Raw genomic sequence first — 16,352 nt, 5'->3', positions numbered from 1 at the left:
CAGTCAAACAATGCAAATTAACCAATCAAGCGAAGAAGACTGAACAGAAAGGCGATACAAAAATAACGAATAAAATGAGTGATATAAGAATAATGAAAAAATAATAATACAAATATACAATAACTTGCAAGGTCTCTGGCGTAGCAAAGTAAAGTTTGTTTCACTGTCTCAGCTGTTGGGGTGCCCCCTCTTTGGGTCCAACTCTGGTGTTTTCACAGTTCCAGGTTTTATTGTCTCACTTGTGGGGATTAAAAAAAAAAGATGGAATGAAGAAGATATATAAAAGGAGAGAAAGGAGTAGAACAAGAAAGAAGGAGAGAGAGGAAGAAGGTGTTTAAAAAGAAAATATAATAAAAATATAATTATAAATAATTACTTTAAAAAAAGAGAGAGAGAAGAAAAAACAAGCCTGCTGGCTTCAAACTAGCCAAGCCAGTTTTGTTGGTCTTTTTGGCTGCAGCCAACATTAAGGGGCCTACCCCAGCTCTTCTCCATTCTGACCAGCACTCTGCACCCTCTGGCCCAGCTCTCCAGCCACCCCTAGACCCACAGGTTCAGACACTCACCCTCCTCTGGGCTATGGATGCATGCGTGGGGCCTTCCGTGATTTGCACTCTCCCTGGTGCCTGTGGTATCAGCCCCCCCCCCCCACCAGGTGTGCACTCTCCCCTGTGCTTCAAATTTGAGCTTGATATCCCCCACACCTCTGTGGGAGCACTGAGCAGCTGGGTGGAGAGGAGACTGGGGCTGTTGCTGCAGAATTCCCCAAACTGCCCCTGAGTATCTTTTTCTTTTTGAGAAAATCCTCCTGCTCAATCCTGCCGCTCCATACAAGGAAGGGCCTGTCCTCTCACACAGCCCACCTCTCCAGCTAGACTGGGGACTGTCCATGTCAGGGCCCCACATGCCCCAACTCTCAACTCTCCCCAGCCAGCGCCCACAGTCTCCTTGGGTTTACTACTTCGTCCTTATTCCCCTCCCTGGGACTTCAAGCAACCAGGTCTCTCTTGGTGTTGCTCAAGCCTTGTTTGGCAAGGGAGGGAGCCGTTAACTTGGCTCTCTCCCAGGAGTCCTGTGGCAGGCCCAGCAGGTTCGGGCCTGGGGCTAAAGTCACCCTGGTTTCTGCTCTGGTCCCAGGGACTTTTTGTCTGGAAGCAATCCCCTTACCATCTGTTTTTTCAGTGTCCTCTGTACTTTTTGGTCTCCTATCTTCATAAATGCTGGGGTGCTGTTGGCTCTTCACTTTGTTCCTCAGTAGATCGGCTAGGTGTTTCACCCAAGTGCAGGGGCTAGTTGACTCCGCTCCCACCTATCTCCTCACCATCTTTCCAACCTCCAATGGAACTGCCTTTTGAACCAGCAATTCCACTGCTGGGATTTTACCCTAAGAGCCCTGAAACACCAATCCAAAAGAACACATGCACCCCAATGTTCATAGCAGCACAATTTACAATAGCCAAGTACTGGAAGCAACATAAGTGCCCATCAGTAAATGAGTGGATCAAAAAACTATGGTACATTTACACAATGGAATTCTACACAGCAGAGAGAAAGGAGCTCCTACCCTTTGCAACAGCATGGATGGAACTGAAGAGCATTGTGCTAAGTGAAATAAGCCAGGTGGTGAGGGACAAATACCATATGATCTCACCTTTAACTGGAACATAATCAATAGAAGAAAAAAGCAAACAAAATATAACCAGAGACATTGAAGTTGAGAACAATCTAACAATAGCGGGGGGGAGGGGTGAAGGGATAGTGGGGAGAAGGGTTTTCAGGAACTACGATAAAGGACACATGGACAAAACCAATGGGGAGGGTGGAAGCAAGGGAAGGTGTGTGTGACTGAGGTTGGGGGGAGTGGTGAGGAGAAAATGTAGACAACTGTAATTGAACAACAATAAAGTAATTTATTTTAAAAAATGTGAATTCTTTATATAGGTTGGATATTAACCCCTTATCAGTTGAAGGATTGGCAATTATCTTTTTCCATTGAGCAGGTTGCTTGTTTGTTTTGTTAATAGTTTCCTTTGCTGTGCAAAAGCTTTGTAGTTGGATATAGTATTGTTTGTTTTATTTTGCTTTTGTTTCCCTTGCCATTGTAGTTGAATCCACAAAATCATCAAAGTAATCTATTTCTAGGACCTTACCACCCATGTTTTCCCCTATGTGTTTTATAGGTTCAGGTCCTATGATAAGTCTTTAATCCACTTTGAGTTCATTTTTGTGTATGGTATAAGATAGTGGTCTAGTTTCATTGTTTTGCATGGAGCTGCCCAGTTTTTCAAATGCTATTTATTTCTCCATTCTGTTTATAATGTCTTTCTCTTTCATCCTTCTGTCAATATCTTATCTATCCTTAAAGTCTTTGTTATGAACAAACTTAATATTTTTTTCTGAATTCCTCAACTGCATGAATATTTCTTCATCCTTTGAATTCCTAATATCATTCAGAGCATCTCTTTTTGAATTATAGGCATTTTCATCCTTGGTTTAGAGTGTAACTCTTAGAGAGAACCTTATTTGACTTTGAGAAATTGTCTTTTTTCTCAGCTGTATCCCCTACAGTTCCCAACACTAATGACAGGAATATATTACATGTTAAAGGAACAAATATCAAACAGAAGGGGATAGATGCTAATAAGGAATGGTCACCTTAAATACCTTTACAAAAATAAAGTTATTTACCAAAAGGAAACTAGCAGGAAAATCACAGAAGGCAATTTACAATCTCTTGGAGCAGTGTATGTTGCCTGTAGGTACATTCAGCAACACATAGGTATATTTAATAATTGCATTTGAGGTTGCCTTTGAGGAAATTTATATCCAAGAAGATAAATTTAGGCTTTACTGGCTTCTCCAGGGCTGGAAAATCCGACCACCTACCTACTTTTTGTTGGTCACAGTTCATTTGCATTGAAAGATCCAGAAGTGAATGAAAACTGCCTTTATAACAATGAAAATCCCTGGAACAGAGATGGTGAGTTTATAAAGTGATTTCACAGATATTGCACATTTTCAAATGCCAACTGAATAGGCTGAAATGTAAACATAAATATATTTGAGTTTTTCATTTCTTTTGAAATATCAGATAGCACACAGTTAAATGTTCTTAGTGGGTTCCCAGTATATATGGTCCACCTACCAGGACTTAAAGGCAACAGTAGCATCTCAAACAATGCTACCTTTATATTAATTTAAGCACTCACCCCAAACACTAGGTCGGTAGGCATTTTTTCATCCTTCAACTGAGGTAAAAGCTTGAATGTGACTAAGGAGATGTCACCTTCAATACCTAATGATTTATATCCATTCCTGGAAGCCAGAGAGGAAGATCATGTCTAATCCAGCCCTAGCATATAACCTCCTACATCAAAGATGTTTTTACAGTAGTAGCTAACACACTGGGCTTTTTGAAAAGCCTGAAGGGGATTTAGGGAATTTATGGATAGAAGCTCAGATGTGGATGGCACCTAAATTCTACTTCAGTCCTTTAGTTTGACCGTTTGCCACTTTCAGCCAAGTCCCACTTGGTTCTGCCTTGGCTTGAGAGATTGTCTTTGGCTCAATACTTCACAATGGAGTGGCTCAGTCTGTAGTTTCTATAGTGTGGGAGGAAGGAGGTTCAGGATGTTATTAAGCCTCAGGGAAGACAGGGAGATCTGGAGATGAAGGTATAATTTGTGGAGCCAGGAAGCCTTCTGGCCTCAGAAGTGGTAGACAAAACCTTGTTGCCTTTGTATTAGATGTGCTGTCTATGGATTATGTAATTATGAGGGAATGAATGAAATGTGTACCATAATGTGCCTTCTGTTTCTCTACAATTCAAGTAGACCTGCTTTAAAAAATGTAATGAAAGGAATCTTCAACTATATTAGTAATATTTTATTTCTTACTCTGGGAAATGAGTACACAATTCTCTTTGCATTATATTATATATCCATGCCACATCTTAAATGCCATATAACATTTTAAAAGGCAAGGAAAAAATCTGATGTATGGCTTTATATAGTTGGCTAATATATGGTTGATTATTGATGTTACAATAATCAACCTTAAATTTTCCTTTACTGATAAATTTCATTTCTGGTTATATGAACCAAGCATGGGTGGGTAGGGCAAGTGAAGCTTGGGTGCATGGGGGAGTCATTATGCCCAGGTTTTACATATGTGAAGGCCCCAAAATTTAGACATTTAAGATTATGTGTAAATAAGGTTATCATACATTGGAGGCACAGTGCCAGACCTGAAAGAATGGCTCACCTTTCAGCCTGTGCTAGTGCACCATTATTGGGCCACATTGCCTGAAGCACACTGTGAATTGTTAATGCAAACAATTCAATATATTTATATGCATGCCACTGTTGTTTAGAATCTCATATTTGTATTTTTTATACCAAGAACCTCCACACATAGGAAGAATCTGGCTTTTCCTGCGGTAGAGGAGCCCTGCTGGTGAGCTGCTCTAGTGCAGAGAGAGACAGTGAACTCTGAGCTCAGAGAAGTTTCTGTTTCAGATTCATAGCAAATGGGCCATGGAAAGTGGGTTCATAGAGCCTTCCTATCTCTTCTTAAAAATAAAGTGCAATGAAATTGTGATCCTGGTGAATTGGGATTCCTCAAAGGCCTTAAGTATAATTTGTATATACTTTAATGAGGTTCAAAGTTGATTAAGTCCTTCTTCTGTTCCTAAGCTCTTTACCTTTAATTTTCCCAACAGCCCTATGTGATAGGCACTATGATTATACCCATCTTACTGATGAGGACATTGATACTTAGGAGGGTTAAGTAACTTGTCTAAGGTTCCACTATTACTAGTTCTTTTTGAGCTGGTATTTGAGCTGAGGACTATCTAACTCCAAAGCCTATGTGTTTAGACAATATGGCATGCCATACCCATTGTCAGCTATCAAAAGGCTATGATTGATTGGTCTCTTGGCTATGGTTTAGGGATAGATGGCTCCAGTCAGGCAAGAGTATAGTCAAAGATTTCTACAAGCTCCTGTCTCTTTCAGAACTGCCTATCATCATAAGAGTTAGTATCTCCATTAAGCTAGAAGCTAAATACTTGACTAGAAGTAAGAGGGTGGAATGAAATTTCTGACTATAGTATGATTTGGAAAACTATTTTATATTTTTCTTAAGATTTTTCATATATATTTCAATTTATTGATAAACAGTAAGGAGTAGAGAAAGAGAAGATATTTCAATCACCTGATAAATATTGCTAAAAGAATGCATCCTTTTACAGGGATGTCAAACTCATTTTCACCGGGGGCCACATCAGCCTTGCAGTTGCTTTCAAAGGGCCAAATGTAATTTTAGGACTGTATAAATGTAACTACTCCTTAACAGTTAAGTGAGTTTCTACCCTCAGCACTGCTGCCGGGTTGAAACAAGGGGCTGGGCCAGATAAAAGAAGGTGGAGGGCGGGATTCAGCCCACGAGCCTTGTGTTTGCCACCTGTGCTTTAGGATATGTAATCCTTAACCAAGTAGCATCTTTCAAAATTCAAATGTCCTTGGGTGGAATGACTAACATAGTTAATTGATAGGCAGTCAAATGTGAAAGAACGGTTTACATATCCGGGCTGTGAGTTCATACAGGTCTGGGTACAAACTCAGCTATCTTGTAATTGATGATTGGTATAGAAAGAGGATGGATAAAACAATTCATATCATCCTGTACCCCAAAGTACTTGCCCCTAGCAGTAATTAAATATATACCATCTATATCCATTATAATTTTTTCAAATTCAAGTAACAAAAAATTCAATACAAGTGTGTTTTAAAAATGTTTCTGCTTTAGTCATTGTGAGCTCCAAGCCAAAAATTGTTTCCTTGCGATCCAGAATATCTCTCTACTTTTCTCAGCTACTCTTATTCTCTGTTGGCTCTGCTCTTAGATGGACTCTCCTAATGGGGTGACAAGATTGCTGCAAGTGGGTTCAGTCTTATATTTAGTTTCAAGTTCAGAACTGGAATGTTTCATTTCTTGGTTTTTCAAAGTAAAGTATGAGATTTAGCTTTGAGTGAACACATCAGCTAGGTTTGGGTTATGTCTCCATTTCTCAACCAATTACTCAAATATAGGGAAGAGTGATTTCCTAGAGACAACTGGAGTACTTTTACTACAGATGGGAGTTGATGAATTAATTGTAGGCAGGAAAAACAACAAAATTCTACAATACGCCTTTTCTTTAGAAAGATAAATACACTACTGAATATAAATAAAGCTCATTCCCTCACTGGGAAAGAGTATACTTTCTTCCAAAAGGGAGGCTTGCTAGCCACCTGATGGATGGGGCTGCTGCTTTCCAGTCTGTCCTAAGCTCTGCTTTTGCTGCTGACTGAAAAAGCAGCAAAACAATTATGTAACAATTACACCTGGCACACTCTTGCATAACAATCACACCTGGCACACTAACTTGGGAGCATGAAGGGGAATTTTCTTCATCCTTTCTTAAAGATGCAATTGTCCCTGACAGCCAGTGTCACCTGCAGTGACAGATGTCACTTCTGACTCTCATTCACTGTGGACAGCTGAATCCAAGGAGTCTGCTAGTCTTTAATGATGGTTTTAACTCTTACATACAAAAGCCAGAGCACTGAGATGTTTGGGTTCATGGGAACCTCTTAGTAACTTATGTATTAGGGCAAGAGCTACAGGTGCAATTGCACACCACCATGTACTTCCCTTGTCACCAGCCATCACGTGGTTTTCAGTTTATTTGTTCAAGTCTACTGCAACAAAAACTCCAAGGGGTGAAAACATTGGGTATTGTTGTTTGCTTTGCCTTTTGTAGCTCTTTGTGGCTAGCACGGTGCTGGGCAGGCCGTAGAAGTAAATATTTGTTGAATAGTCTAGTGAATTACTGAATATAGAAATTTTAAATTAAATTTAGTACTCATATGATTGTGTGTGTATGATGTAATGGGGGTCTGTCATTTTTATCTTTTGCTCATATGATAAATCAAGTCATATTGGTTATGGAAATTGTATAAGACCCAACAGGAAACTAATACCATGGTTGTAATAAAGATTATTTGCATGCTATTTTTTGAAGTCTCTTACGGAAATTACTCAGGTGTCTCAAATGTCTTCTCTTTTCAATCCATTCATATTTTAGTTCATCCAACTTATATTTACTACATAATTACTGTTTTCAAGACTTGTTTATATTCTCATTTTGATACTGAACCTCACAGCTAATAGATATAACTCTCAACCTACAAAGGAGGAATAGAGACTTAGCATGTAATGTGACTTGTCCATAAGCAAGAAAAGGAAATGGCAGCACCAAGGATCAAACTGAATTCTTCTCATCCCATGGTTGATGCTTGTCTCTACTGGGAAATGTTACTTTTTAATCCACTGAGTATGGGGTATTGTCTGCTCCCCTTGAGTCTCAGTAAATCTTTGCCTAGTGAACTTGGCATCTGACATACCCATTTACTGAGACTTGATGATTCATGCTTATAAAACGAGTGGTCGAGAACATTATTTCCACAGTTATGGCTGGTTATGAACTTAGTCTAGACTTTGCTGTTGATTTCTCACTCATTCTGTTCTAATGAAATAGAATGTAATATTGAAAGAAGAACAATTCTCTTTGGATCTTGAGATATCTGAGTCACAACTTTTTAATATATGATTTTTTTCTGGCAGAAAAATCAACTTTTGGTTTTGAACAGCTCATCAAAAATAAGTATAGAAGGATAGCAAATGTTGAGTATAAGAAGGATCTATGAGGTCAGAAAGTTCTCATGACTTATTTTGTTTTTTCATGAACTGCTTCTTTCCCATGAGAGCAAATTACAGTATGGAAAGTTTGAGAAGTTTTTTCTAAAGGAGACATTTTAGATGCAGAGACATGTTCCTAGATTCCTATCCTTCTCTATTCTACCAAGCTGCCTGTTTTGATTATACATTTTTGGATACAAGAAACAGAGTCTTAAGACAATTCAAATAAGGTGAGTAGTGAACTATCACAAGGATATTCTGAAGGATAATAAAGGAGACAGAGAAGGTAATATGTAATCTCCATGAAGTAGATGCTTTGCTTTGTTTTATTTTTAACTGGACAGGGGTTTTGCTTTTCCTTAATCACTGTATCCTCAGTGTGGAAAAGACTGTCACTATTAGACTCAAGATATATTTAAATGAATAATAATTTTATTTATCGAGTATTTACCATGTGCCAATTACTATGCTAAGACTCTAACATTGATTGGTTTATTTTTACAACAATCCAATGAATCTAGTACTACCATTATCCCATTTACAGGTGAGGAAATGACATACTAGTGAATTAAATAACTATCTCAAGATTACAGAACTAGTAGGCATAGGAGCGGAGATGGGTCTATAGGACTACAGAAAGCCTAGGTCCTTACCTACTACCAGAATCCAAAAGCAAGAACTGCTGGAGATAAGCTAGGTCTGGTGAGAGACGGAATTTGAAAGACCCTTAGAATTATCTCAGAGCTTATTTCTCTATCCGTCCTTCTCTCTCTCTCCTGTACCACATGGTCTATCATTTTTGTTAATTTTCTGATCATCTCTCTCTTGACTTACCTATTCCTTCCCTCTTCTCTGACTGTTTTCTATATGTCATGACTTCTGCTTTTTATGGATTCTGCTGCTTCGTAACTTGGGGTTACCATGACTCTTGCATCCTAATTCAGCCACAGAGGACTAAATCCACCTTAAATCCCCATCTTCAAGAAAAACACCTATTTAATACTTGAAGCTCCAGTTTCAATCGCCAACAATCTTATTTCAGGCTACTATTAAAAAGCACCATAGACTGAGTACCTTTTAAACAACAGAAATTTATTTCTCACAGTTCTGGTGACTAGAAGTCTGAGATCACAGTGCCAGCATGGTCAAGTTCTGGTGAAGACCCTTTTCTGGTGTGCAGACAGCTATGGCTGACTTCTTGTACTCTCACATAATGGAAGGAGAGAAATAACACAAGCTGTCTTGGGACCCTTAAAATGGTGCTGATCCCATTTATAAGGGCTCTGCCCGGTGAGTTCATCCAATCCTTATTACTTCCCCAAATCCCACCCCTTCATACCATCACATTGGGGGATAGGGCTAAATCTTACCATTGAGGGGACACACTTAGAACCTAACACCAACCATCTAAATTTATTTTTAGGTTCTCTAATTCAAATCTATGAAATCAAGAATTATTGGCTGCCTTCATAGTGAGTGCCTAAGCCAGGCCCACTCTACTGGGCTTTGGGCAGGGTACTCACTGTCCTTGGAATAGAGCTGACTCAGTGCCTCTCTAGAGTTTGGGTGCTATATAGAAATGTACATGTCTCTAAGACATAGTCCTTTTTGGGCTCCTTATCAATTAGTTGAGACTCTTTTAGTTGAATGTGATTTTTAAAAATTCAATATAAAAAACTAGTTTAAAAATAAAGGGAAATATTCAGAGTATTGGCAGTGTTGTCACATGCCAGTGTCTTTTTTTCATTTCCTCCTGGCTTGTCTTTCCTGTTGGTGTCGCTATAGAGTAAAATCCCTCCATATATGGCCCATGGAAGCGGAAAACTTACACTTTTACATTTCTAAGTTTACCAAAAAAGGAACTATGCCTCTATCTTTCAACAAAACTAAGTCTTAGCAAAACGAACCCAGATTCTGTCTTAATGGTTTATATTGGGTTCTGTCTCATCCTTGATCTAATTGCAGTGGGGGGAAGTGTGGAGGCAATAGAATGTTTAAATGATGGCATAGTATACAACAGTGTTGAAAATCAAACAAAAAACAAGATCTGAGTTTGTTTACCTATGAGTAGGTTTAGGCAGTTTAGTTATTATAAAGATGTATTTTTTTGAAGAAATTCTTTTGACCCATGAACACAGACAATAGTGTGAAGGCCACGAGAAGCGGGGATGGAAACTGGGTAGAAGTGGGCCAAGAGGGAAAAATGGGGGACATCTGTAATAATGTCAACAACAAAATTTTTTTTAATATTCAAATAGATCAGAGTAACTTGTTAGACATGAGTTAAAATCAATACCACAGGAATATTATGAACTCTAAGTGGGTCAGCAGAATTATCCCAAGGAAAATGAGGGGATTCCCTCAGGAGAAGAGTGAATGATGGCTAGGCCCACGGATTTTCAATACAGCTTAGGACACTTTGCTGGGTTTTGAGCCTGAAAGGGAATTAAAGGTTTCCATTCTAGGTCACCAGCAATGTCATCATGAATGAAATCAGGAGATATAGAGGGAATGGACCCTGGTCTAAGACCTGTAACAAACCTCCATTCAGAACCTCGTAGGGTGACCGCTCCCCAGCAGTCATGAACATGTGAGCTTGGTTACAACTGCTACAGGAAGCCCCAATTCCTCATCTAGAAATAGTTGGGTGAGTTCTGTTGCCTATTACAAGAAAAAGCGAGGTCCTTTAAAGGAAGAATTTAAAATTTCACAAGAAGTAAAGATGGAATTACAGAATACTGAGGTGTGGGAAGAGGCAGATCATCCGAAGGAAATTAGTTTTTATAAGTTTTGGTTTCATTTCTGATTAGTTGTATGACCTCAAGTGAATTACTTAATAGCTTTGGACATCAGTTTCTTTCTCTGAAAGATGATGGAATTGGCTCAGTTGATTCTTTTTTCTCCTTATGCTTGGGTTAAACCTGTGCTTCTTTTACTAGCTTCTTAAGAAGGAAAGTTATCTAATTGATTTTGGAACTTTCTTGTTTACTAATATAGTCATTAAAATAGATATATCCTGCTCTAAGTACTACTTTTCCTGCATCTCACAAATTTTTATTTGCTCTGTTTTTCTTTAACTTCACTTAAAAATATTTTTAAAATTTTCCTTGACATTTCCTCTTATCAATGGATTATATATAAAGGCATTATTCAATTTCCAAACAACTGAGTATTTTCTAGACATTAATAGTGTTAATAATTTCTAACAACATTGTTGTGGTCAGAGAATTTCAATTCTGTTTAATATATTAAGATTTGTTTTATGACCCAGCATATGACTAAGTTCCATGTGCATTTGAAAAGCATGCATATTCTGCAGTTGTTGGGTATAGCATTTTATAAATATTTACTAGGTAAAGGGGTTTTTTTAATCGAATTATTTAAATATTCTCTATGCTTACTGGGCATTTTGTTTACATGTTCTATTAATTCATGAGACAGAAATTGTCTATTTCTTTCTTTAGTTCTGTCAGATTTTGTATTTTAAAGCTTAAAATTGGATGCATACAAATCTAGGATGTTTATGTGTTTGTTTTTGATGAGTTAACTGTTTTTATTAGATAATTTGCCCCTTTTTATGTCTGATAATATTCTTTTTCTTGAAGTCTGCTTTACCCCATAATAATGTAGTTCCTATAGCTTTCTTATGCTAAGTGTCTACATAGTATATCTTTTTCCACCCTTGTATTTTCAACCTGTTTGTGTCATTATATTTAAAATGGTACTTCTTCTAAACATCATTTTAAAATCCACTCTGGTAACTTCTTGCTTTTTTGTAAGATTTTTATTTATTTATTTTTAGAGAGAGGGAAAGAGTAAGACAGAGAGAGAAAGAAACATTGATGTGTGAGAGAAACATCAATTGGTTGCCTCCCACATGCCCCCAAGCAGGGACCTGGCCCACAATCCAGGCATGTGACCTGACCAGAAATCAAACCGAGGACCTTTCGGTTTGAGGGGCAACACCCAACCCACTGAGCTACACCAATCCAGGGAACTTCTTCCCTTTAACTGAAGAATATAATCTGTTTACATTTTGGGCAATCATTGAAACCTACCATTTTGGTATTTGTTTTCTATTTGACTTGTATGTGTGTGTGCACATTTTTCCTTTTCAACTTCTTTGGATAAATAAATATGTTTTTAGAATTTTATATTAAAAAAATTAGTTTTATACCTTATGTATTTTTACTCATATCTAGAAGGTGTAATGTTCATTTTTAACTTTGTGCTGTCAATCTTTAAATAATGTACCTCTTTGTGGAGTATTGCCCTATGACAGTATAGTCCATTTCCCACCTCTACCTTTTGTAGTCTCGTCATCTTATTTTACTTCTCCATATTCTATAAAACCTACAGAATATGGCTACCCTTTCAAACAGTTAAAATTGTTTGAAGAAATGTATTATTGTAGCCATTATAAATACATAGTTATAAAAATGCTCTCACATTTACCTATAATTTTATCCTTTGTGTCCCCTTTGTTGCTTTCTGGTTCCCTTTTTTCCTTCCTGAAGCTATAGCCTTTCCATCTGATCTCAATTCCTTTCAGCCTAAAGAACTTCTTTCAGCATTCTTATGGTGCAGGGGTATTGTAAATGAATTCTCTCTATTTTTATAAGTGCAAAATGTTTTTATTTTGCCTTAATTATTGAAGACTATTTTCACTGAACATAGTAGTCTAGCTTGACTGCTCATTCTTTTGGCACTTAAAAGAAGATGCTTTATTGCCTCTGCCTCTATTGTTTCTGAGAAGTCACCTGAAATTCTTATTGTTGTTCCTCAATGTGTAATATTTCTTTTTTGTCCTTTGGCTTCTTTAAAATTTTTTTCTCTGTTATTTTTTAACAGTGTGACCTCTCTATCTAATAATACTTTCCTTTGGATTTATTCTACTGACTACATCTGTGGGTTAATGTTGTTCATCAATCTTCAGATATTTCTTTTGTCCTGTTATCTCTCTCTCCCCTTTTTCTGTTACTCCAATTATATATATGGTGAATTCTAGAACTCCAATTACATATGGTGAATTCACAGATTGCTGATGATTTGTTATGTGTTTTGCATTATTTTTCTCTGGGTTTTAGCTTGGATAATTTCAATTGGCCTATCTTTAAGCTCACTGATCCTTCCAACTATGTTCAGTCTGTTGTTAAACCCACCAAATGAATTTTCCATTTCTGCATTTGTTTTTATTTCTAGTAGTTCAATTTTGTTCTTTTTTAAAATTGCTGCTGTACTTCTCCATCGGTTCACATATATCATCCCCAATTTCTTCTGGATCTTTCACCTATTTTCATCATTATTTTAAATTTCCTGTCTTATACTACTAACATTGAGTCATCTCTGAGCCTTTCCGTATTAATTATGTATTACTTGACCATGATCACATGTTCTTCCTTCCTCAAAAGACTCAATTTTTTATTGTGCCCTATATACTGCATGTTAAAGACCAGCAGAGACTTAAGTACATATTATTTGCCTCCAAGAAATGGTATGTTTCTTATTCTGTAAGACTAATAATGAGTCAATCTAACTGTCTCTAGCTTTGATGCAGCTTTAGTTAGATTTAGTTTACCTGGTGAATTTTCCATTCAGAAGGACTTGATTTCTGAGTGCTGATAACAGTGCTGGGATCTCTCCCTGTTTTCCAGCCTCTCCTAGCATTGTGAATCTCTGGAAGTTCTCTTCACTCTCCAGTACTGTGTTCCTTGGGAAATTCTTCTCAGCCCTCTTTCTCTACCCTCAGCCTTTGAAGGACCACTGAAATTATAATTGGTTGAAAGTCTGGAATCCCCTGGAAGGATTTTTCTCAGTTCCTCTGCAGACTTCTTATCTTCAGCAGGACATCCTCAAGCACTCAGTGAAAACCTGAGGGAAAGAAGTAATGAATAGTGCAGACGTTTTCTGCAGTTGTGTTTTCTTGGGGTGCTAATCTCTTGTGCCAACTCACAAGCAGCTCTTAAAAGTTTGTTAAAAGCTTGACTGGTTTATCCTAATCCGTGTTCAGCAGATTTCTCTTGTTCTCACACTTCTACCAGGGGTGAAATAAGTGTTTGCTTCTCTGTTAGGAAGGTCTTATTACTTTCTGGAATTTAGTTCATTAGGTTTCCTTGCACCCTCTGCTCCCTATAGTTTATTCAAGAAGTCCCTTTAGGGTCATTTTGAATGATAGCTTTTAAATTCTGAAGACACTGGAAACCTGAACAAACTGTTGGGGCAAGGCAGGTATTAAACATTTGTGTAATGAGAACCTGTCTCGTAACTCCCTTTTGGCTTTTTCTTTTTTTTGATAGTTGAATAATAGATTCAATTAACAACAGCCAATGGCAAGAAATGTGAGATATAAGGGGGCATACCAACAGTCACTTCAGGGGATCCCACCACTGTGGGACTCAACACTGCTGAAGCATATCATGTGTCCTTGCTGCTTTATTTTTGTTGCTAATGTTGTTTTCTATGCTAAGTACTATTTTGTTTGAGTAAAAAATAATGTCTTCCTGATGTGAGAGATGTTGAAGTAGTTAGCTTTGCTTTCAGCAAATGCAAAGGAGGAAAATCTAAGCTACATTCTATGGAGAGGAGATAATTAACCAAATATCAAGCAACTAGGTCATAAATTGAGACAGGGTCCCTGCTGGGTTTCTTCAATAGGAGTCTAGTTGTTTTGGATCTACTGCAACACTGATTCACAGGGAGGAATAAAAGAAAAGACTTTATATTCCAAAGAAGTGAAGGACAGAACCTTGACTGAGATTTCAGATTTTTACTTAGGCACTGTCATTTGCTTACTCAAGCACTCATGCCCCTCAGTATCCTAGGTCTAACTGAAGTCCTTAACACTTATGCTCTATTAATTGGCACCTAGCTCACATGGGCACAAAAAGATTCTACTTACTTTGGAAAGACTAAGCTTCCTAGCACATTCTCATATCTCTCAATGTTTTAGCCTTTTATAGTATAAACACTTAGGTCCCCAGAAAGTGTATTAAATCATCTACAAGGGCAAATGAATGAAGGGCACATTAAGTGGAAGGTGAGTTTGCAGCAGAATTGATTATTTTCTCAGCTGATATCAGTGGAAATCTACTGGGTCTCTATTGTACTCACGAAAAACAGATCATGTTTGACAAATGTGGCTGGATATTTTTATATGTTTCCTCTACTGCCTGATAAATAGAAGTGAAGAAGTGAAATTTATCAGAATATTTGTGCAGTGTATGACATTGAATCCATAGGTGGAATGATTTAATAGCAAAACTTTCTTTCTTGGAAGAGCAGAAATCATCTACCACAGTGGTTAGCCATATAATCTTTGGAGTCAAATTTACCTGGGTTTGAGTCCTGACTGTACCATTTATTTGCACAAATTTCTGCGCCCCAATTTTCTTAGGATAATAGAGGCATCTTTTATCTACCTTTTGTTGTTCTCTTAAACACAGTTTTATTTGTATAGAATTTTGCACAGTGTCTGGTGCTTACTAAGTAGTAATAATTATAATGTACAGAAATTAGATCCATGATAGAAGGCTTCAGTAAAACCCAGTAACTAGTATGGTAAAATCTCTTAGTGACTTTTTCCAGTTGTATTTCACTCTATTTGTAAATTCACTCTATTTGAGCCTGAAGTTCTGATTGGATATTTCTCCTGCTGGTATAATTGAGTAGTGGAGAATCAGTCATTCAAAATCTGTTCAGATTTGTAATTCATGATAGGATTTAGTAGAAGTGTATTGTTTGATACTCCACTTAGTGTTTGCACAGTTCAATGTTAAATAGAGTTTGTTCCGTAGTGGGAAATGAGGAAGAAAGAAATTTAGCTCCAGAGTTCCTTGGGTACTGGGGTGAAACCACCTGGAATTCAAAATGTTGCTGTGGATTACTTAGAGCTGAATGTCTGAAGGTGCAGGAAGTGAAAGCTAGGGCAAGTGCCTGTTACTTGCCACACCAAGATCTCAGCTACCTTGGCTAATATTTATGCTTATACTCAGGTCAGAGCATTGGCAGGACTTGTTAGTAACGGATCCTGCATAATGATGCCAACCAGATACAAAAGTACATTTATTAATCTTGTCTCTGGTTATTTAGATATCTCCTAACCCAATTTCCATTACCAAAGGAAAAGGCAAAAAGGCCAAAAATTATAGTGGTTAAGATAAGCCAAGAGGTTGAAATCAGGCTGGATTGGAATCCTGGCTTTGCCTCTTTGCAAATGCTAAGTCTCAGATTCTCTCACTGAAAAACCGAGGTTACAATGCTTATCTTGCTGTGCTCTTGTAAGTTTAAAGGAGCTAAGAGATATAAAATGTAGTGTTCAATAAATCTTAACTTTTCCTATTAATCCAGAAAAAGAAAGCTTATCTATTCTCCCTCTTGAGGCTGCATATGCATAACGGCCCAGATATGGAGTGGGGTGGGGTAACTGTAGGCTGTAAACCAGATGTGGAATGGGGCCATAAACCATATTTTCAAAGGAAGCTCCACCCATTTTACTTTCAACCACGTGCCTTAGTGGCTATCACTTGGGGTCTGTCAAGGAGAAATGAAAAGGACCAATTTGGAGTCAAGTGACTAGTTGGCATTTCCTACTGTTTTTCTTTCCTAAATTC

The sequence above is a fragment of the Desmodus rotundus genome, chromosome 8 (genome assembly GCF_022682495.2).
Source record: "Desmodus rotundus isolate HL8 chromosome 8, HLdesRot8A.1, whole genome shotgun sequence".
Classification (NCBI taxonomy): Eukaryota; Metazoa; Chordata; class Mammalia; order Chiroptera; family Phyllostomidae; genus Desmodus; species Desmodus rotundus.
Note: the sequence above shows the minus strand (reverse complement) of the source record.